The sequence below is a fragment of the Furipterus horrens genome, unplaced genomic scaffold, assembly GCF_987537825.1.
Source record: "Furipterus horrens unplaced genomic scaffold, mFurHor1.1.pri manual_scaffold_16, whole genome shotgun sequence".
In the NCBI taxonomy this organism is placed as follows: domain Eukaryota; kingdom Metazoa; phylum Chordata; class Mammalia; order Chiroptera; family Furipteridae; genus Furipterus; species Furipterus horrens.
The window spans coordinates 3,131,974-3,155,236 of NW_028327186.1; the positions used below are offsets into that span (position 1 = coordinate 3,131,974).

Sequence of the window (23,263 nt, forward strand, 5' to 3'; positions counted from 1 at the left end):
AGAGTTGTATCAAAAGACAGATCGAATGCTGTAGAGAAAAGAGAAGAATCAGCATAGACAGTCTGACATCAAATTACCAGGATTCCCAGAGAGAAGAGAGGGAAGCTGTTTATCGAAGAAATAGCACGACTTATTTTCTCAAAATTAGAAAATGCTCGTTTCCGCATTGAACGAACTACTAAGCGCCTGGCAAAGATGACGGTACGAGGCACATCACAGTGCAATCTCACCAGGAATAAGGAGAAGATGTTAAAAGCTTTCAGAGAAAAAAGCAGGCCACGGGACGGCTGAAGAAAAGGAATCGTAGCCCAGGTCTCAAGAAAAACACTCCTAGTGCTAGACTAGAGTAGACCGTGTTTTTCAACTTCGGAGGAAAAAACGCTTCCAGCTAGAGTTTCGTGCCTCTGCAACCATCAACGAGGGGAGATGCGAACAGGGCCTCCTTGAGAGAGGAGCTAAGGAGTCTGCTGACCGAGAGAGCAGGGGTCCGAGCAGGGGTCCGAGCAGGGCATGCTGGGCTTCTGACTTGCACTGCCTTCCTGTGTCTGGTTCTCACCATTCATTCTGTTTTTTTTGTTTGTTTGTTTGTTTTTGTTTTTTTCCCAGCTGTGACTCCAGACAGGATCCAAAGAGGAGTTTTACCATCTCTTCTCTGGGTTTTATGGAGACTTACTTTACCCTTCTGTGTTAGCCTCCTAAGGCACTGCATCAACCTTAAAAGGGCACAAGAAAGGGTGTCATTCTGGTTTCTGTTTGTTTGTTTTTTGAGAGGGAGAGAAGGCGGGACGGGGGGAGAGAGAGAGAGGAACATTGATGTGTTGTTCCACTTATATTTTTTAACTTTTAGAGAGAGGGAAAGGGAGGGAGAGAAACACCAATATGTGGTTGCCTCTCACATGTCCCCAATGGGCCACCTGGCCCACAACCCAGGCATGTGCCCTGACTGGGAATCAAACCAGCGACTCTTTGGTTCACAGGCCGGCACTCAACCCACTGAGCCACACCAGCCAGGGCTGTTGCACTTACTGACACACCCATTGGTTGCTTCTTGCATGTGCCCTGACCCAGGATCAAACCTGCAAGTCTGGTGTATCAGGACGACGCTCTAGCCAACTGAGCTACCTCCACAGCAGTTGCTGCGTGCCTACTGTATGCCAGGCCCTGGCAGCCCAGGGGTGGATAAAATAAAGCCCCTTTCCTTGTTGGGGAGGGAGAACAAACAAATACACCCTGTTAGGTGAAGTGCTGAGGAAACCAGCAGGGTAAGAGGTCAGTGTGACCGATCCAGGGGGTTCTGGCTGGAAGAGAAGGTGTTTGTGAGGGTCCGGGTGTCATGTGCACTGAAGGGTTCTGGGGGAAGAGAAGTCAAGCAGAGGGACTCCAGACCCACCCGGTGTCACCCAGCCTGGCCTCTTGGCTGGCATTCTCCAAGGACAAGGCGCTCCACTTGCTCCCAGCAGCTCAGCTCTTCTGGACACTCTGGGCAGCGACTGTGGGCCTAGCAGCGGGGCTAAGCAGCCCCAGTCACCCTGCCAGGCTGTCCAATCTCACCCCTTCCCAGCGGGGACCATGCAAGGGAGATGGGACCCCAGGCAGACAGAAAGGACGCGAGCTGTCAGATGCTGAAATGGTAGGTCCAGGCCTGAAACGGGTCTAGGCACACAGGCCACCTTGTCCTTATTTAGCTTTAGCCCGAGAGCGGCGTCATCATCTTCTCTGACCACTGCGGAAACTGAGGCAGAGGGACCTGCCCAGGGACACGGATCACGTCAACTGGAACTCGGGCATTCCGGGGACCACGCTACGCCAGTTGTGGCAACGTTTTTCCTGTGACTCTTCCTTTTCTCCATGCGAGTGAAAAACAAGCCTTATGCTCTGAGTGGGTCACGAGACCCAAAGACCTTTTAGTTCAGCCTTTCACAACACACAAGGCCAGGGCTCCGGGAATGTCTCCTTGAGCTGTCAGTTTCCAGCTGGGGAGAGGCAGGTACCAGCGCTGGGCGGTACTTACTTGGCCTCAGTGCAGAAACAACGACAATTCGGGAAAGCAATGCAAACTAAAACACAGGATCAAGTCGACCTGGAACAGGAAAGAGGCTTCAGTGGCTGCTACCGGAATACGCCACCAGCGCTGCCCATTCCCAACATCACACCTTCCTCCCTTTAGTGACTTAGGCTGCAGAGGAATGTCTGCGTCTGCGGGGCGGGAGCGTGCACAGGTGCGGGATGGGTGGAGTGCTGCCGCCTGGTCTGGCAACGTGTGGAGTCAGCAGCTCCAGCCCTGATGCCCTGCTGAGGAAGAAACTGCAGGGGTGGCCCTGTCTCCATCGGGCTCTGGCTCGGCTCCCGGAGCTGACGCAGCCAGTCCCTCATCACGTGCAACCTGAGGCCAGACAACTTCCTAGCCAGATTTAAATAAGGGGCATTTCTACAGTACTTAACAGCTTAAACATATGCTCCCGTTTAATCCTCAGAACTCCTGCAGAGAGAAGCATACTACGGTGTGCAATTTACTTGAAATAAGTCAAAAAATGAATGGATGAATGGATGGATGGATGAATGAATGGATAGATGGGTGAGTGCATGGATGGGTGGGTGGATGAATGAATGGATGGATGGATGGATGGATGTGTGGATGAACGGATGGATGGGTGGATGGATGGGTGGATGGATGGATGAATGGATGAATGGATGGATGGATGAATGGATGAATGGATGGATGGATGGATGGATGGATGGATGGATGGGTGGGTAGGTGGATAAATGGATGGATGGATGGGTGGATGGATGAATGAATGAATGGATGGATGGATGAATGGATGAATGGATGGATGGATGGATGGATGGATGGATGGATGGATGGGTGGGTAGGTGGATAAATGGATGGATGGATGGGTGGATGGATGAATGAATGAATGGATGGATGAATGGATGGATGGACGAATGGATGGATGGATGGATGGATGGATGGATAGGTTGGTGGGTGGGTGTTTGGATGAATGCATGGATGGGTGGATGGATGGATGGGTGGATGGATGAATGAATGGATGGATGGGTGGATGGATGGATGGATGGGTGGATGGATGGGTGGATGGATGGATGGAGGATGGATGGATGGATGGATGGATGGATGAATGAATGAATGGATGGATGGGTGGATGGATGGGTGGATGGATGGATGGATGGGTGGATGGATGAATTGATGGGTGGGTGGGTGGATGCATGGATGGGTGGATGGATGAATTCATGGGTGGGTGGGTGGATGGATGGATGAATGAAGAGACGGGTGGGTGAATAGAAACATGAGTGATAAAACAAGAAAAATTATCAAGGTAGACTCGTGTATTAGATATGAGTATTCACTGTAACATTCTCCTAGTTTTGTTCTATTACAATTTTTTTCATAATAAAACACGGGAGGGGGGCTCTCTCATCATCCTGGATAACTTCAGTATCTGGGTGCATGATGCACTCAACAAGCCAGCTTCACACTTCCTGACCTGGGTGCACATGGGGCTCCCGCATCTCTGGGACCTGATCCTCCTTTAGAACGGCGCTGCTACCATGAAGTCACTGTGTCTTCTGACCAAATTCCTTTCACTGCCGCTCACTGTCCCCACTGGGGCTGAGTGCTTGAATCTGCCTTCCAGGTTAGCTTAGTTACTCTCATTTTTATGAAATACATCTTTTAACAGCTTAAATATTTTTTATTATGAAATATTTCCAACATACTCAAAAGCAGAAAGAATTGTATAATGACCCATTCCTCAAACTTAACAGTATCAAGATTGTGACTGATTTGCTTCATTATCCCATTTTGTCTTTTTCTTTTTTCTTTTTTCTTTTGCAGAAATACTTTCAAGAAACTGTCAGTTCTTCAACTGCCTCTTTAAAAAATGTGGAGTTTAAAAAACATAACCACAATGTTATTACCACACATAATAAAATTAAAAATAACTTCCCGGTATCATGTAACAGTCCACAATAAAAATTTCCTGATTGTCTGAAAACTGTCTTTTTACCCCAACAGCCTTTAATCTGGATGCAAACAAGAGTCCACATATCTAAAACCTATGGTCGTTGCTCTGGCCAGTGTGGCTCAGTTGGTTGGGCGTTGTCCCGAAATCAGAAGGTCACTGGTTCAATTCCCGGTCAGGGCAGGTGCCTCAGTTGAGGGTTTGGTCCCAGTCAGAGCATCAGGGCACATGTGAGAGGCAACCAATCAATGTTTCTCTCTCTGGATGTTTCTCTCCCCCTCTTAAAAACAAAACAAAAAAAAATCAAACAAACAAAAAATACCCTTTACCTTATGAGTTACAGTTATCTTACCCATACTATAGTTGATACAAAGGCAGGGTAAGTGCAGAATTCTTTCCTTTTAATTGCTAACTTGCGGAGTAAGACTAGGAACCTCATTCCAAATTTATCCAATAGGGTCCAATGCATTGTGTGTTTGGATTTCTCTCTCCTTTATTTTATTTTAGTACAGGAGTCCCTCTCTATATCGCGGTTCACTTATCGCAGCCTCACTGTATCACGGAATTATACAAAATATTATATTTAATTATTTATCGCGGATTTTTCGCTATATCGCAGGATTTTTCGGTACTGTATACGTATGTTGTTAAAGTGATGTAGGTTTAAGAGTGTAGAATGTGTGTAAGAACATGAGTAGTGTTTATAAAAGTGTGGAAAAGGTTAATAAGGGAGTGGGAAAGGTTAATAAGGGACTGGGAATGGTTTATAAGTGTGTGGGAAGGATTTATAAAGCCTTAAATATATATAAATACTAAAATAAATGTAAGGTTCCTACTTCGTGGATTTTCACCTATTGTGGGGGGGGGGTGTCTAGAACGTAATACCCGCGATAAGTGAGGGAATACTGTATTTATTTTGGCTTTCTTTCTCTTTTAAAGTATTCTTATAAACTCGGAGGTTTTTTACATATTCTTTGGGTTTCCATTCATTGCATTTTTACGGGTGTGATCCTCAGACTGTCCCGTCTTTGGCCAACAGCAGCCCCTTGCCGCTGGCTCACGACCCCCGCCGTCTGTGGAAGCGTCTCCGCTTTCCTGCACAGTAAGATGGCCCAGGCTCGCCTGCCCCAGCCCGGGGCTGGTCCTTCCCACTCCGAGGAGGGCTGCATAGATACTGGGCGCTAGACCTGCTCCCCGCTGGGTTCATCGCTGCTTCTAGAACCGCTCTGCGGACCAAGCCAGGAAGTGGGGTTTTCTTCTTAAATTAAAAACATCAGCTCGTAGTGATTTAATTTCCAATTAAAATTTAACAGAGGGTTTATATTTAATATCGGCCTTTTGTTTTTATTATCAATTTCTAGTTTTATTCAGAAACCGTGGATTTATTTCTATTTTTCAGAATGACTTGAGGTTGATTTTTTTTTACAATCAACGAACAGAAGGTCAACTGGTATAAATGATCCATGTACACTTGATATCAAGGTGTAGTAAGTTATCGTCTGTTACTGGGGCACACAGTTTTAATCGTTATCTATAGATCTGATTATTGATTATTGATTGAGATAATAACATATCCTTATTAACTCTGTCTCAGTTAATACATTTCTGGCCTGAATTCTCCCTTGTCTGATGTCAAAACTTTCTCTAAGTATTTTTCCGGCACATCTCTCCCAAGCCTTTATTTCTGAGATTTCTCAATCCCCTTCAAAGTGTCTTTGCACAGCACAGAGTTAGATGTAAAACTAGCTGAGAACCTTTCACTTTTAACTGTCCCTTAGGCCTGTATACATGTACCAGTATGACTGATTTCTGTACTAATATACATAGTGGGGTTCTTTTTTTGTTCTTTTCTGGTATTACTCTGGGTACTTAGAAGGTTTTGCCTTTCTGTTCTACCAGCTTCTTCATACTAATACCTCTAAATAAAATTCCTAGTCATCTCTTCATTCAGCTCTTACTTGTCAGCTTCAAACTGGAAAATTCCTGAATTATTTTTCAGAGCCAGAAATACTTCTGATTCCAAAAATGAGCTCTTTCACTAAGACTACTCATGGTAAAGTAATGCATGAATAAGAAGGAAGGTTTTAGAGGGAGAATGAAAATAAATGAAATGTCTAGAGAAAGAAGGAAATTAGGAAAAATGAAAGAGGAGTTGGGGAAATTAGCAAAAGAAATCATAAAGAAATATGGGAAATTACTGCAAAGGTCACCGAAAGTTGCAGTCTGTTAACTTGGTACCTAAGTAATTTTGGTTTATGACTTAATCGTTAACCCTGAGGGTACACACAAACGTTACATTTTGCCAAGGGCCACGATTTTTAAGCTTCTAGGAAAATCTTCAGTTGGCAGTTCAGAGGCTCCTATAATTAGTTAAAGTAAAAAGAAAGAATTGGTGTGAAACGCAAGGGTTTGCTATGTTGGAAATGTCTAATTGAGGGTTGCAAGCTTCTTGTATCTCAAGAAGAATAAATATTTTGAAGAGTCACACGGAAGGTGGCATTTTTTAAATAAAGGAAACGGTTATTAAAAGCCACACGGGAAAAGTAGTGGAAAGAAAGTGGCCGTCACAGAACACAGATAGAGGCACTGAAATAATAACCAGGTTAATAGCAGTATAATGATCACTAACAGCAATAAAAGGCACCATTAACATTTTAATCAAACTTAAAGCAGTAGAAGGGAGTATGTACTAAGAAACTGAAAACCTTGACTCAATAAAAATTCTGAACTTATATTTATAAACTTCTAACCTTATATATGGATTTTTAAATAGCAAAAAAAAAAAAAAGAAGAACAAGAAAAAACCTGTTCAACATGAAAAGTGCCAGGCAATGCAAAGAAAGACACTAATGAGTTATTTTCATCCATCAAATGGCCACTGTTTTAGTGCAGTGAAGATGTGGGGAAATTGATGTTTTCCTCTACCATGGCTGGTGCGTCCATTCTCTTCGCCTTTCAGAAAGCAAGGGCAGCACTCTGTGTCAAAATGTAAATTGACTATACCCTTTCAGACACCAAATCCACTTCTAGAAGTTTACCCACAGAAGACAATCATACAAATGTTCAAAGAGATATCCATAAGAATGCCCCCTAAAGCAGTTGTGCAAGAGTAAAAATCAGGCAAAATTCTAATATCTATTAACAAGGAATGGGGTTAAAAAACAAACAAACAAACAAACAAAAAAAACCCTGTGGTACATTGCCTGAAAAAATCACCGGTTCGATTCCCAGTCAGGGCACATTTCTGGGAGTCTGGGTCCCCAGCCAGGTCCCCAGTTGGGGGCGTGCGAGAGGCAACCACACATTGATGTTTCTCTACCTCTCTTCCCCTCTCTCTAAAAATAAGTAAAATCTTTTTTTTTTTATTTAAAAAAAAGGCTAGAGCTACACCATTAAAAACATAAGGATGCTGGCAAAAGTCACATATATGAGGCCGGTCACAAAGGACCACACAGTGCACAATGCCATTTACATGAAATGTCCAGAAGCAGCTCATCTGTAGGAACAGGAAGTCGATTATTGGGTTGCACAGGGTTGGGGGTGGAGGGGTGGGGTTGGGGATAATAAAATTATTCTAAAATTGATTGTGAGGATGGGTGCACAACTGGGTGCTGCGTATATTGGTTTGCATGCCCCTTTGCCCCCTGAAAGCTGAACACACCTTATTTGTTTATTGTGACGTGTGTGAGGCTCCCCACGTGCGGCAACAAGCCAGGTCTATACTCGTCTGTTACTCCACCTTCCTAGAAAGCCATCTGGCAAGACTCCCTCAGCGCTAAAATAACAATTCATATCCACTGATTCAGACGTCACCTTTGTGAAATCTATCATAGGGAAATATAAACTTAAGAGATTCAAAGCAATAGTAGTTTCATTGGGGAAAATGCAAGTAATCTGAATTTAACAATCAGAGAATTAATAAACTATGATCTATCCATATGAATAGTAAAAAGCCATTAAAATGTCTTCAAAGAATGCAGAACATCACGGAAGTTGGTCACAATCTATACTTTGAAAAACCAGAACGCAAAGTATATATATATATGTGTGATCCTATTATGAACATAACGCAAACCCGCAGCATGGATGTGGGGACATGCGTTGCTTTCTCCAAACACCATCCCGTTCCTTGAGAGCCACCGTGTCACAGAAGGCGACCACACTGCCCAGCCACGGGACAGAAGCTGATCAGGGGATGGCATGGGCGTTCCCATTGCCCTCCCCAGAAACGTGCAATCGAGAGGGTGAGATTCAGCCTCCTGAACTGAAGAGGTGTGACCCGCAGGCGAGCCTGCAGGGCTCCTGCAGCCTGAGGTTATCTGAGGAATGCTCTCGGTCCCCTGCCCACCAGGACTCCTCCTGATACTCAGCGCACCTACATTCCTTCATTCTCAGCGTCGCTGGAATGCGGAGGCAGGAAGCCTCCCGGCGGACACACACTGGCTGTAAACAGCAGAGCTAATCCCTTGGGAACACAGCTGGCTGGTATCGCCCTGCGCCAGAGCTCCCTGTGACACCCTTTGTAACCTGCTCCAACCACAGCAAGCCACCCAAGAGCTGATCTGCTATGCAAACAATGAGCGTTTGGGCCTAATCACTCATCGAAAGCGTGATGCATACATGGGTGTGGCCACAGGTCACAGTCACCACTTACTGCTGCATTTCCTGTGGACTCAGAACCAAGCGCTCTCCTGTGCAGGGTGTGCCACTCCGGTCTCCCTTTGGCTTCCTTCTGTCCTAGAACAGAGATGGCCCAACTGCCGGAACAGCACAGGGGGTCGGGAATGGTGAAGGGGAGTCTTCTCAGGCTGAATGATCTCAGCCTCCCCTCAAGGGGAACACCCTTCTCTGAGGAAAGGGGGTAGGCACCTAACTACTCCAGGAAACCAGCTGCAGGCATGGGTAGAAAAAGAAGGCTCTTGCGTCTCCCACACCCAAAGGTTGTGGGTTTGATTCCTAGTCAGAGCACATACCTAGGTTGCAGGTTCAATCCCCACCCCCACCCCACTGGGGCACACACAGGAGGCCACTGATCGATGTTTCAAAGTTTCTTTCTCACATCGACCTTTCTCTCTCTCTCAAATCAATAAACATTCTTGTGCGAGGATTAAAAACAAACAAAGATGCCAACCGGTTTCTGTGGACATCATAATTACAACCTCTAAGCCATGGCACTTCCCACGAGCCCAGGAAAGTAGTCCTATAAACACACACACACACACACACTTCTTGTATGTAATGTACTTGGAAAAATCTGTCACCTGGAGCCAGCAGGCTTCCGGAATCCATATGCAAGTCAGCGTCAGATGCATTCCCCTTTATTGCTTCTGATGGGCAGGGCTACATTTTTTACAGCTTTATTGGTGCATAGTTCATAAGCCATAACATTCGCCCATTTAAAGGGTAAAGTTCAGGTGTTGATGGTATTGACAGGCAGATCTTATATGGCATAGAGAGGAATATAAAAAAATAAACTAGTGTCCTCTGTTCCCACCACATTGCCATCCTCCCCACCTCCATTGTTTTCCTGGGGACCCCATCAAGCCAGGGCCGCCTTCAGCCACTCATCAGCGCCTCCTGGTGGCCCGCAAGCCTGGAAAGGAGCCATAAACCAGCGTCACTACGCTGTGACCCGAAACTGCCCACCGACGCCGCAAAACAAGCTCTAGGCACAGAACACATGATCTTACTGAAAACCAAAAAAGAACGGCAAAAAAGGAGGTGAAGGAAATAAGATAATTTTTGTATACTTTTAAAATACAGAGGGCAAGCTGAAAGTTTGTAAGCAAAACCTGAGATTTAAAAAAAAAAAAAAGACTTGTTACACAATCTTTACCCTTATTCCCACAAATAATCAAAATCCCACAAACAACCATATGGACCCATCAAATGATCCAGAATTACTTGGACAGGAAGGCATCTGTATGTGTGACGGAGAATGGAAGACCAACAGAAATAAAAATCCTTCAAAAAGCAGGGCAAATACAAAGCACAAAAAAACACGGCAGAAATATATCCAAACACATCAGAAATCAAAGGAAGTATAAATGAATGAAATACGCCCATTTAACTGGAGACAAATTTAGATTGTGTGAAAAGAAATACAAACCCCACAGAATCCATTGGAGACCATACATCTTCAGAGAGATTGAGAATAAATAGAGGACAAAATATATCTGTGGGAAGAATTTTGATTCTGGGAATGGCAGACTAGGTAATTCAGACCAAGCCTCCCTCTGATCATAACTGGGGGGAAAAAGAGGGGGGTGTTTCTTAAAGGCATCATGGAATCAAAAGTGCCAAGCCAAATCCTGGGAAAACAGAGGCTGAGCCAAACACATGGGGGCCACCTGCCCCCCCGGGGGGGGGGTTGTCCTCTGATTCTGCAGTGTTTCTGAGCAGCACTGTCATTAGAAATTGGAGCCCAAGGCTCACCAAAATCTGGGGGCCTGATGAAGCCCCCTTGACTCAGGTTGGGATCCTGAAGTAAGAGCGGGTCATTCAAGTGGTGACATCCATTCATCCAACAGCGGTCGACTTAGGAAGTTTGGGTGTGGGAACGTGGACTCGGAAGGTCCTTCTTAGAGCAACGGAAGTTAAGAATCCCTCTTGGAGGAAGAGATGGTAGGAGGAAAGTAACAGGATGACTAAATGGGATAAGGACCATATTAAGATGCTGGGTAGAGAATTTTTTTTTTAAATTATTTTATCTACTTAAAAAAATTAATTAATTAATTTGTTTGTTTTATTTTTAGAGAGAGGGGAAAGGAGAAAGAGAGGGAGAGAAACATCACTGTGTGGTTGCCTCTCACTCACGCCCCCAACTGGGGGCCTGATGTGCAACCGAGTCATGTGCCCTGACTGGGAATCGAACCGGCGACACTTGGCTCGCAGGCCGGCGCTCAATCCACTGAGCCACAGCAGCCAGGGTTTAGAGAACTCTTGATAAAGAAGAGAAGGTGTCGCAAGCCAGGCAGGAGGAGGCGGGTACCGTAGAAGACTTCCGAGAAGAGTATGATGCTCCTCAATGGCCAAACTCTGCTAAGAAGTTAAGAGGAACGAGGGCAAAGGGAAGGTAATCAAGATGGTTGTGGTGAAGACATCCGATCACAGGGATGCAAAGAAAATAGGAGATAAAGACATGCATGCATGTGTGTGTGCCATGCACTCAACAAATGAGCAGGAACAAGCAGGTGCCAAATCATGGGGAGTTTTTGTTTTTTTTCAAGATAGCAGAAATCTGTTCAGCTCTAGGGAGAGAACCCAATGCACAGAGGCGACCCAAGAGGCTGGGAGAACGGGACAGGAGAACGCAGGGGCCCAGAGGCAGTGGGAGAGGATGAGCTTGGAGGAGTCCACGGGAGGGAAGAACACGTCATGACAGAGATATTTCAAGTTGTTGATGAGAACAGGAACCTCAGGCTGCATCAACGCGGGGACTCTCGGACCAAGATCTGACATGGGGCAAAATTCTGCTTAAATCAAGAAGCTTCCCTTCAAAACTACCTGAGAACTTACTAGAAAAAAATTTTTTAAATCCCTCTTTGTATCTTTACTTCAACTCAGCCATGGCGTGAGAACCAAGATCAGTATTTGAGTGAAACTTCATCAAAGCTGATGCTAAAGGGACTTTTTGAAACTAGGTTCCCATGGACACAAATGACTGACGAGCTCTTGTTTCCTTAAAAGTAGGAAAACACTGCTTTACTTTAACATTATTTTTTGATAGTACACCCTATTGGTGACTGGTCTGTGACATGAATGTTTTTTTCTATGCTACGCGGTTAATTGCGGAAGTGCTATTTTAAGATACAGAATTCAAAGCAAAACAATTCAAGGTGGAACAACCCAACCCATGTTCTCCTAAACCTCTGAGATTAAACGAGGAATGTGATGATTCATGGTAAGTGGGGCTGCTCCTCAGTGACAGGGCAGGAGGGCTGGGCTGTCACGGTGATCTGTTCAGTTCCGACCACACCGAAGCCCCACAATCCCCTTCTCGCCTGTCCCAAGCGAGCCCCACCTTGCAGGACGCCAAGTTAAAATGCTAATGGAGACGTCCTTGGATCATAAACCCAGAAAAGTGGAGCGACAGGGTGGCCTACTGACCTCCTTAATTACTGCTTCAAAAGAGATCTCAAGTAATTTATGAGTAATAAAAATGTTAAAAAGAATGTTTACCTTCTAAGCACAGGCAAACTAAACGCATACGACAGCTACATCTGGCGTGTCTGAAGTGGTTTTCAACTTCCACTACACGCATTTATTAGAGGCAGCAGCTAATCAGCTTTGCTGTAAGCGGTGCGTGGAGAGCTGACGGGATTTGGGGAAGTAAAACTTGCAAAGATTTTCATTTGGCTGTGGCTTTACAAAAATGTTCAACAGTTCCCGTTTGCAAAATAGCTGGAATCTTCCTGTAGGTTAAAATAAATTAGTAAGAGCAGGGTGGGAGGCGCTGAGGTAATATCAATGCAGTGCCAAAAGGGAAACTGAGAATTATTATTCTTGGAATTAGCTGGAGAATCACTATCAGAAATGACGTCACAATAAAATGACTAGACCCGTAGTCTTCCTCATTCCACGGATGTTTCCTCCATTTGCTCACTGGAACCCTCTGCTCTTCTGCACACACCCCAGGACACGGTGGATCTCCTAGGTGTTGTAACACCTAGCCTTTAACTCTCCAATTAGTTCAAAATGCCTCCAAAAACCATTTCTTCTATTTTTTTAAATTTTATTTATTTTTAGAGAGATGGGAGAGGAGGGAGAAAGAGAGGGAGAGAAACATCAATGTGTGGTTGCCTCTCACTCGCCTCCAACTGGGGACCTTGCCCCCAACCCAGGCATGTGCCCTGACTGGGAATCGAACCGGCGACCCTTTGGTTCTCAGGCTGGTGCTCAGTCCACCAAGCCACAGCAGCCAGGGTGCCATTTCTTTTCTCTTCCTTCAAAGGTTCCTTACTCTCCAGTTTCTCCTTGAGTTCCATTCCACTTTAAATGCTTCCTACTTGCCTTCTAAACTTTTCACACCCACTGCCTCTGCTCCAAAGATCAGCAGTGACTCTCTGACCCCTTGTCTCTCTCAGCAATGACTGTCAGGCATTTTCTTAAAGTCCTGGTGTCTCCTGTGACGTGCTGGTGGCTTTGCTGGGCCCTCCCAGAGCAGCAGGAATCGTGACCAGGAAGGGACAGTTGGGAGTCCCTGGGACTCTAGGGCCTGCTTCACCCGCAGTGGCCAGTCCAAATGACTTCAACATTCCTGGCTTTGCTGGTGCTGGAGTGACCTAATGACCTTGACCCTTACTCTCAAAGCCACGCCTGACACCTTCAGGGAAGCTCTCATCTTCCACACCAAGGCCCAAGAGCCTCGCCAGCCCTTCCTGCTGTCACTTCCTTGCTCATGGATCTGGTCCCCGGGGGTCCTCATTTTGATCATCCTCACGCCTTGAATGTGTGCTGTCCCCTCCATGTCTTTCATTGCACACGTCCTTCACACCCGCCGGCCGAGCGCGCCCCTGCCACCCCCAGACCCTGTGCAGTCGCGTCTTGACTTCTGCTGGTCTCTCAACCTTGCCTGGCAGTCCTTCCTCATGTCCCGAGTCATTCCTCCCTCCCTTTGTCTTCAGCAGCAAAACCACATCATCGCCTCTCTTTTCTAATTTTAATCCTCGCCCGAGAACATGTTTATTAATGTTAGAGAGGAAGGAAGAGAGGGAGAGAAACTGCAATGTGAGAGGAAAACATTGATCAGCCGCCTCTCGTACGTGCCCTGACCTGGGATCGAACCCCCAACCGTTTGGTACACGGGACAACGCTCCAACCCACTGGACCACCCAGCCAGGGCCACCTCTCTTTAGAATCCTCACCTATACCCTCGTCCTCAACTTGCAATCTCGATTCCCACTTAGAACATGAAAGGACCTCCCAACCCCAAACCTACCTCTACATGTAACTACACAGTCCCCCTCTATACTGCAGTTCACTTATCGCGGCCTCACTGTCTCGCAGGATTTTTAAAAACATTATATTTAATTATTTATTGCAGATTTTTCGCTTATCGCGGGGTTTTGTGGTACTGTACAGTAAATACTAAAATAAGTGCAAGGTTCCTACTTTGCGGATTTTCACCTATCGCGGGGGGTCTAGAACGTAATACCCGTGATAAGTGAAGGTTCGCTGTAATCAGTCCCTCTTCTTGGGGCGGCAGCAGCGGGAGTGGGCATTCTCCCCACTCCAGTGCTTTGAATTCCATGCCTCCCTCCCCACCCCCCGAAACAAGAGCCCAGCATCCTCCATCCGTTTCCCTTTTCCTCTGGCACCTGCAAAGGTTCCCCCAGCCATAGAGACCCGCTCAATACTCTCCCATTAAAAAAATGGGGTCTATCAAAAATTACACATTTCTAAAGAGCATGTTTAACATGCCACTAAATATGGAACACAGTGGTCTGCTCAGTCTTCATTATATTATTTTCTGTTTTCTCGCCTCTGCTTCCCCCGGCCCAGCTTACTGTAGACCCTGATGTTCATTCCTGCTGCTTCGGCTCCAGCGACTCCCTAAGCCGCTCGGGCCAGGCCTCCGCCTTCCCGGCTGAGTCTTTCTTCGTCACATCGGCAGCTCTGGTCGCTCACTGCTTGGCTTAGTTTCCGTGTGCTCCAGGGATCTGCTGGGACGGCAGTGCGACCCTAGGCCCCAGCTTACAGGACTCACGTCCAAGCAATGCCTGACAGAAGACCAGCTGCTTTCCCCCTGAGGGTCCTGACTGCACCCCAACCCGGGGTCACCCCCAAATCCCCATCACCGCCACGTAGGAGCTGAATATAAACACTGTCCCAGCTTACAGACTGCTCTCCCGGGGCTGACGGTACGCAGCCCGCGTTTGCCAAGTTTCCTTAGAGGCTGCACTCGGGACCCTGGCTGCCCGGGCGAAGTCCAGCTGCAGGGCAGGTGAGGACCCTCCACCTCTGGCTCCCCGGTTTCTGGCTTCCTCTCATGGACTGCTGAGCTCCAGACGCTTGTCCCACCAAATCTACGGGCTCTAACGGGTGGTTCAGTATTTTAGGCTATGACGAGTATTGTGAGCAAATTCTGAAATTTACACAAGTCTTTCAGTGTAAGACTGTCACAGGCTCTGTGATATTTCATAATGAACATCATACGTAAAACATGAATGCTGTAGGATTTACGCTCAGAGAAGAGCACCGTTTTAACAGTGCCCTGGCTGGATTGGCTCAGTGGATTGAGCGTCGGCCTGCGAGCCAAGTGTCGCTGGTTCGATCTTCCAGTCAGGGCACATCAGAGAAGGAAAACTCTGACTCCAAAAAACCTCCGCTGCCTTGCGGCATACCTCTTCAGGGGAAAGGCTAAGGGAGTAAACCCCGACAGAAAATCCGGAGCCGGAGTCCCTAAGGCGGTTTGACGTTGTAGTCAACACCGGCAACTCCTGCGGCGCACCTGAAGCCAAGCTGTATTGACTCCGTCTTTCCCTTGGACCCTTCAGCTGCGAAGAGAGGGGGTGTCTGCTGCATGGGCAACAGCAGACCCTCCATATCACCCAGCCCAGGCTCTGTAGCTTCAGCTTCACTGGAGAGGACACTCCAGCGTCATCGCAAGATGTCGATTCAACACGGGAGGAGACAGATACCGTGTCACTCCCGAGTCGGACTGCACAGCCATTCTCGGCGGTGCAGATAGACTCTTAAGAAGCTACACCATCGTCTCTCGAGATGGACGGCTGCTGACGATATACTGGAAAATCAAATCTCCCACAAAGATTTGAGTACACTAAGCTTACAGATGCATTGGTTTCTATTGGGTAAATTCTTGGCTTTCTCATTTTATACTATTCAAACAAAGGAATTACAATTATGTTAAAGTGATCCAAAACAAATCTGAGAACACACAGAAAAAAAATTAGCAGTAAACATACATGTAGTATCTTCTGAAGTGAATACTAAGAAAAAGATAGTATGCTAAGACCAACCATTCTAAAGCAACTCCTCCATGAATATACAACAGAGCAATACTTCACTGCTCAAAAAAACAGTTATTAGATACCTATTTGCACATCACATGCAAAGGATAAAACAAGTATACAACCTTAAATAGACAACAGGGACCCCGGTAAAGATATAAAATGACATACTTAACACAATAATCAACTGAACAGTAAATCAAGAAGGGCAGCAATGCTCTTGATAACTCTGTAGCTACCATTAAGCTGTTATTTTTTCTCTAAGATTTTTTAATTTTTAATTTTTAGAGAGAGGGGAAGGGAAAGAGAAAGAGAGGGAGAGAAACACTGATGTTCGAGAGATACATTTATTGGTTGCCTCTTACGCACCCCCAACTGGGGACCTGGCCTATAACCCAGGCTTGTGCCCTGACTGGGAATCAAACTGGTGACCTTTCAGTTCATAGGCTGGTGCTCAAACACTAAGCCACACCATCCAGGGCTGTTTTTTAATTTTATCTTGGTCCAAAATATACTCAGGTATGAGAAAGAGCAAATAAACAGATTGCTGCTTTAGTAGAAAGAAATCTAATTATCAGATGCTAAATCTAATGTTATACTAACACAAAATTAGATGAATCATAATATAACCATGCCCCAAAGCATGCCTTTCCAATCTTATTACATACACACCGCTAACATTTTCAAGGGGGAAAATAAACATCTGAACCACTTAAAATTAAATAGTCCGCTTTAAACATCCTATTGTGAACACAAAGCACAGAATGTGCTTGTTTTAGTTGACATAAAAAAGTCACATTTCCATGGGAGCCAAAGGTTAAAGAGGGTCTAAAAATGCAAACAGCAGTAATAAGAATATACTGGATTATGTAATTTCCCCCAAAATAAATTTGCATGCCAAAATAGTATAAAAATGCCAGTGACTATGAGTTACCTAAATAAAATGCAGTGACTCAAAGTATGGATTGAGATCAAAAGAAAGAAGTAAAATACTTGAAAGGCTAGTCTATGAGTCTCCTTCTCTAATGACAATGAACCTCTCAAAATTTAATACACAATGAAGAATTAAAAATAAAGTTAATACATGCTTACAAAGATGGCTCGTGTTACATTAAAACATGGCCATGAATATCAAAACGATCTATAGTAGTCCCTCTCGATATTGTGGTTCACATCGCGGCCTCACTGTCTCACAGGATTTTTAAAAATATTATACTTAATTATTTATTGTGAATTTTTCGCTATATTGTGGGATGTTGCGGTTCTGTACAGTAAGTACTAAAATAAATGTAAGGTTTCTACTTCGTGGATTTTCACCTATCGCGGGGGAGGGGGGGTCTAGAACGTAATATCCGCGATAGGTGAGGGATCACTGTATAGGGAAGGACAGAGCTCGTTTTAAATAAAGAATTTCAACAGGGCTGCTCTTCAAAAAATCAGGAGCAAAAGCGTGACTTCTTTCTGACAGTACGGAAGTCCTTAGGAAAGGAAGCACTTTCTTTTCTGACCCCAAAGAATAAAACAAAGCCACTTCTGTCATTCTGCTAGCAGTCCACGAGTCGTCAAAGCTCTTGACCGAGACAGCACCTGGTCCCCTATTCTATTTCTTTTTTTTTATTTCTTTTCATTTTCCAATTACGGTTGACATCCAATGTTATTCTGTGTCAGTTTCAGGTCTATAGCACAGGGGTGAGACATTTCTATACCTTACGACGTGATCCCCCCAATGAGTCTAGTACCCACCTGATACCACACGTAGTTATAATATTACTGATTATATTTCCTGTGCTGTACTTTACATCCCTGTGTCTGCTTTGTAACTTCTTAATCCGTTCCCCTTTTGCAGCCCTAAATCACCTCTGAATTAGCACAAGATGGCTTGAAACACCACTCTCCAAGAAATAACCTCTCTCCAAAGAGCAACGGCTTCCAGCAATACAAACAACCAAAATCACTTCAAATGGAAAACATTTTTCCATTTTCATTTCCACATTCAAGTCATAAATGTAAGTAGGGATGTGGTGGGCGAGAAGCAAGAAGGACGTCTTTTTAACCCCAAAGGGCCCCCAGCTGGACACCCCGCCAAGCTGCCACCGAGCACTGGCTGGGACGTTCTGCCCCCATGTGGCCGCTGACCTGCTGCGTAGCTGCCTACCTGTCCCGGGGCACAGGCAGAAGATTCAGATCTGAAATAATCATCTTAAATGCCCACCCCTGGCTGTTAAAAAAAGAGATTCAGGATAGTCTTCTACGCAGAAGCTGTATCTTTCCTGGGCCGTGTCCTGGACAATGTGGACACGCAACCAGTAACTTCAGGAGGACAGAAACCACCGCTGTATCTGCATGTGCGTGCTGAATGCTTCCACGTGGCCTCCGCAAACAGACACAGGCAAGTTCAGAGATGACGCTAACGCCCAAGTAAACGATGGCTTCCCTGTTCACCAGGACAGTTTGCTGGTCATGCCTCATTAAATGCAACCTTTGAGTTAGTATTAAAGTTGGACGAAAAGGTCACGTGCAACTTTCTTTGGTACTGGGGCAAACAGGGCGTCTTTGGGCTTTGGGTATTCCTCTCTGCCCGGCACCCAGGCTGAGGGCTGGGACCCGACCCTCCCCTCCCGTCCGGCCCTCCCACCCTACGCACCTCCCAAGGCAGAGCCTTCAGCTGCCAACCTCTGCCCACCAGCGGCCATTCCCCAAGCCTGCACTGTCCCCCGGAAACCCAGGGCCGGCAGTCAGCATCTCTGGAGATGAAAGCCAGCTCTATTCATAACCTCTGCAAACAGAGGGACGTGCAGAACAAACAGACCACGAAGAAGCCTGGGGTTCACGACAGCACCTCCATCGGGTTCGGAGGAGCGAGCCTTCCTACGAGCTACAAAGTCATCACTGCGGAGACACTAACACGCGCGTCTCTTTCCTCCCCCCTAGCCCCCCAAGCCAGCGCGCCCAGCTGGTGTCCTGGCTGAGTGCGGCCCTCACCCCCCTGCCCACCGGGCCCAGAGTTGGTCCCTCCCTACAAGATGGGGGGCTTCTCCAAAACAGAGAGTGTTGGACAGAAAACCACACGATCGGAAGCCTCCATCTTTCATTCTGACGCTCAGAACTCACAGAACAACCAGATGAGTTCAAATGCTTTCATTTACAGCAGCAGAGACAGAATGGTATCTGTTCCAAAGAAAACGACAACCAATTTTCTACACATACTCGAAATTAATCATACGTGTGTGCGCAGAGACACCAATATACTACATAACTTATCACACGCCCCGGAGGCGATTCTGTTGAATAGAAACGTGGAACTCAAACCATTCCATTCGATGAGTGAGAAGTGTAATGAAATAATACAAGATCATTTCTGAGAAGCTAAAGCAGAAACATTTTAGATTAAAAAAAAAAAAAAAAAGAATTGCCCTGGCTGCTGTGGCTCAGTGGATTGAGCATCAGCCTGCGAACCAAGTGTCGCTGGTTCGATTCCCAGTCAGGGCATAAGACTCGGTTGCACGTCAGGTCCCCAGTTGGGGGTGCGAGTGAGGGGCAACCACACAGTGATGAAAAAAAAAGAAAAAAAAGAAAAAAAAAGAATTCTTTCCATAAATTTACTCGCTCGGCACACATGAAAACATTCTATCTTTTTATTTCTATATTCCCAACCTTCTCTGGTCTGCCTGCACACCCCATGCCCTTGGCCAATGTCACCAACCACCTTCAAAGGTCCCCTCCACCCCACCCGCCCCTGCTGATCACCATAGGCATAGCACCCAGGGGTGAGTCCCACTATCACGTGCCGTGTTCACAGATTGGGGGCGGGAGGCTGTCAGAAATGTGACGGAACCGGCAGCCCTGACACCAGCCCTGTAGATTTGAGGCCGGTGATGGCCCTCTGTTCCGTGACCGAGTGAAAAATTACACTGTGCCTCCTCTTGAGATAAAACAGAAAGGGCAAGATAAACTCTGCTGCTCACTCCTCAAATGAGCTTCTCTGAGCGCTGGCCGGTCCAAGATGCCTCTGCCTTCCCCCACGCATCTGAAGCCGCGCGTATCTGTGGGTTACAGCCTTCCCTCTACCAACTGCCCTTCTTGGCCTCATTAACGTTTGCTCATGAACTTGTCCTCCGCTTCTCGTCCACCTACGACTGCCCTTGACCTGGTGGTGTTCCCTGTCTCCAGCATGAGCCCTTTTAAGTTCAGAAACCATCCTAGCAGCAGAATCTGTTTTTTTTTTCAAATGAAAAGGGGTAGGTCCCACCAATTTCCTCATAGGAAGAAGTGATAAAAGCAGAGCTTCTGGGCTGGAGGCGGGGAGGAAGGCTGAACTCCCCCAGCCCCGCCGGGGGCAGCTCTGCAGAGCCTGGGAGTTCTCAGCGCGGTCTCCATTCCCTCCTCTCCTCCCCCGACCTGATGGTGCTCTCCCCACTTTCTCCCCGACAGACTCAGATGCATCCATCCACATTCGGTTCAAGGTCACCTTCTCTGTGACTCTTCCCTATGCCAGGCAGGGATGGGCAATCCGTATCCCCCAGAGGTTCCTGGTGCCGCCTCTACTGCTGAGCATAGCACAGTAGGTTTGCTTACATTTCTGCCTTCTCTCCTGGATGGTGACCATTCTAAAGGCAGACAAGGTGATGATGGCGGGGGAGGTGTGTGTAACAGGTAAGAGTGAAGGGGAGAGAGGAACCTAGAATAGAATGGGGCTCAGACAGGTTCTGGCCAGGTGGGGCTGGTGCTTGATCTTCAGGAAGAGACGGGAGGCTATGGGGAGGGCAGGGATTGGGAAAAGGAAAAAGAAAGAAGCTTCTGGTCACCAGCCAGCCGACAAGAAGGAATAGAAACCCTAGAAAGAAAGAGAGTCGGACGAAATCAAGGAACTGCTTTTAGAGCTGAAATACAAGTTGAAGGCCCCCCGCATAATGCTCTTGTTTGAAATAATATTTTCTATATTCTTTGCATTCACACCTACATTTCTGAAAGGCCTGTATTTTCATTTCTGATGAATAAAATCCTGCCTAAAATCAGCTTCCTGGCTAGCAGTTGCTAGTGGAAAGAAATTCTGAAGAGATAAGAGATGCCGGCAGAGGTCCAAGATGAAGACAAAATTCCGAGCGGCAAAATCAGTCCAGTAAGTCTTAGATAAAGAAGGAGGTTGACAATATTCTCAAGAGCAGAGTACTTGGCCCTGGCCAGGTGGCTCAGTGGGTTGGAGCATCATCTTGTAAGCGGAAGGTTGCAGGTTCGACTCCCGGTCAGGGCACATACCTAGGTTGTGGGTTCCATCCCTAGTTAGGGTGCATACGGAAGGCAACCTATCGACATCTCTCTCTCACATCACTGTTTCTCTTTCCTTTCCTCTCTCCCTTTCTCTCTAAAAGCAATGAAAAAATACCCTTGGCTGAGGTTAAAAAAAAAAAAAAAAAAAAGAATACAGTACATGTAGCCATGTTGTTTATAACCATTTTTTTAAAAAACATGAAAAAGATAAAAAATAAAAATACAAGGGTCTTTGCCAGGCTCTCCGTAAGAATCCCTTGGAGATACCTGGACATTCATACTTTCATGAAGAAGACAGCCATTAAAGGCAAAAACAGCTCCTACTAACTGGTTGTCAACTGGCAAACCATAATCAGACTGGCCTCCGGAAGCCCTGAAGTTAATTTTATAAACAGCCAGATCCTTTGTTCTGCAGAAGAGCTTCAAAACTCTACCTGAGAGTCCCCTCACTTTGGGAAATGAAGGAGGGTGGTAATTTTACTGGGTTTCTGTACCCTACCACAATGCATATCCCCCCTGGGGGATATATGGGCCACAGCACCCTTGGGTGTCTGGCCCAGTAATGAGGCCGGGTGGCTCATGAACTAGTGAGGGCAGGTCCACGTTCCTGCCAGGAACACGGGACCTAACGCTGGTCACGAGGAAACACTGGGCAGCCCTAGGCTGAGGTCGAGGAGAAGATACAATACTGGAAAAGCAATACAACTTCCCGGACAGGATCCTGCACCAGGAGGTTAAAAGAGACGCGACGTGGGGACAGTCGTAATGTCTGAATGGGATCTGTGGACCAGACAACTTTTCCTTCAGCAATATTTTAAAGTTCTTCCTATTGTTCATTCTAGTTATTTATTTTAACCTGCTCTTTCCCTTCCCTCGGACAAAGCCTACCAGCCAAAGACCACCAGAACACACCTGGTTAGATGCATTCACTTGCAGCAGCGACCCAGAAAGCTTTCTGCAGGGAGCCACAGGGAACCACGGAGCATCCTCATGGTGGCGGGGAGGGAATTTATAGAGCCTGGCGGCAAGAGTCAGTCATTGCATGGTCTCGGCAAAGACTGGTCAGAATTGGTAAACCAGGGAGTTGCTGGAACACTCTTTCAGCAACAGAGTCTGAGGAATTCCTGGTAGTCTTTGCTTGGAACCTATGGGTCTGCCTGGACTGGTGTTTGAGTCTGAATAGAGTTTATGATGGGCATGATGGCCTGGCCTGGCAGTGTTAACCTGTTCTGCAAATCAGGGCACATTTTGCAAGTTGTGGTTTCTGCTTCCACCCCCACCACCAAACCCTGCCACAGCCTACCTCCAGCCAGGCCATTTATTCACTTAATCAAGTCCCTTCATTCATTCAACAAATGTTTCTACTGAAGAAAGGGTTAGGTTTTCTGGGCAAAACACATCTTCATAGCAGACTTGACTGGCCCCGGCCTTGCCTAGGAAGATTTTACCAAGTATCTCTGGGGCACTGTCTCAAGAACCTACGGACGTGGGATGGATTCCAGGCCCCGTCAGTGAACTATGATGTCAATCGGTTATGCTGGAGGGTTTGCAGAATGAACTAGAAAGCCCATCCCATTTAATTCCCACGGAGAGATGCTGAAACAATCACCGCTCCCCAGGAGGGAAACGGCATCGGTCTGCTGTCAGGGACCGAAGCCAAGGGTCTCGGCTGGAGCCTGCGGCTTCTCGGCCGGAAGCGGAGATCTGAAAACCACAGCAAGGGGATGTCTTGTCCCACTGCGCTGTTTTCCCAAAAGCAATACAAAGCATTTTTTTTTTCCTTAGGCAAAGTTAAAAGTCAAAAGTAAACAAGTATGTAAATGTTATGCTGTTGATTCTGCAAATCTGAGATTTTGAACTAAGGAGGTTATAAACTAAGCTTGTCTTCCTATTTTGAGGTTCTGTATTTACTCTGGCAGTCAAAGCAAGCCATGTATTTCATTAAAATTTTTACAAATTTTAAAAATAGTGCATTATATGACAAATCTTCCAGTCTTTCAGGGTGAGAGGAACATTGATGAAAAGCTACCTGTGGTGGCTGAGCTA

At 46.3% G+C, this 23,263-nt stretch overlaps 1 non-coding gene across 1 annotated transcript; it reads right to left on the reverse strand.

The window, feature by feature from the left end:
• Positions 1 to 604: 604 nt before the first annotated feature.
• Positions 605 to 726, reverse strand: LOC149992009 (small nucleolar RNA SNORA26). Its single transcript, XR_016508555.1, has one exon. It is a non-coding gene; the product is annotated as a small nucleolar RNA SNORA26 (small nucleolar RNA).
• Between the last annotated feature and the right edge of the window lie 22,537 nt (positions 727 to 23,263).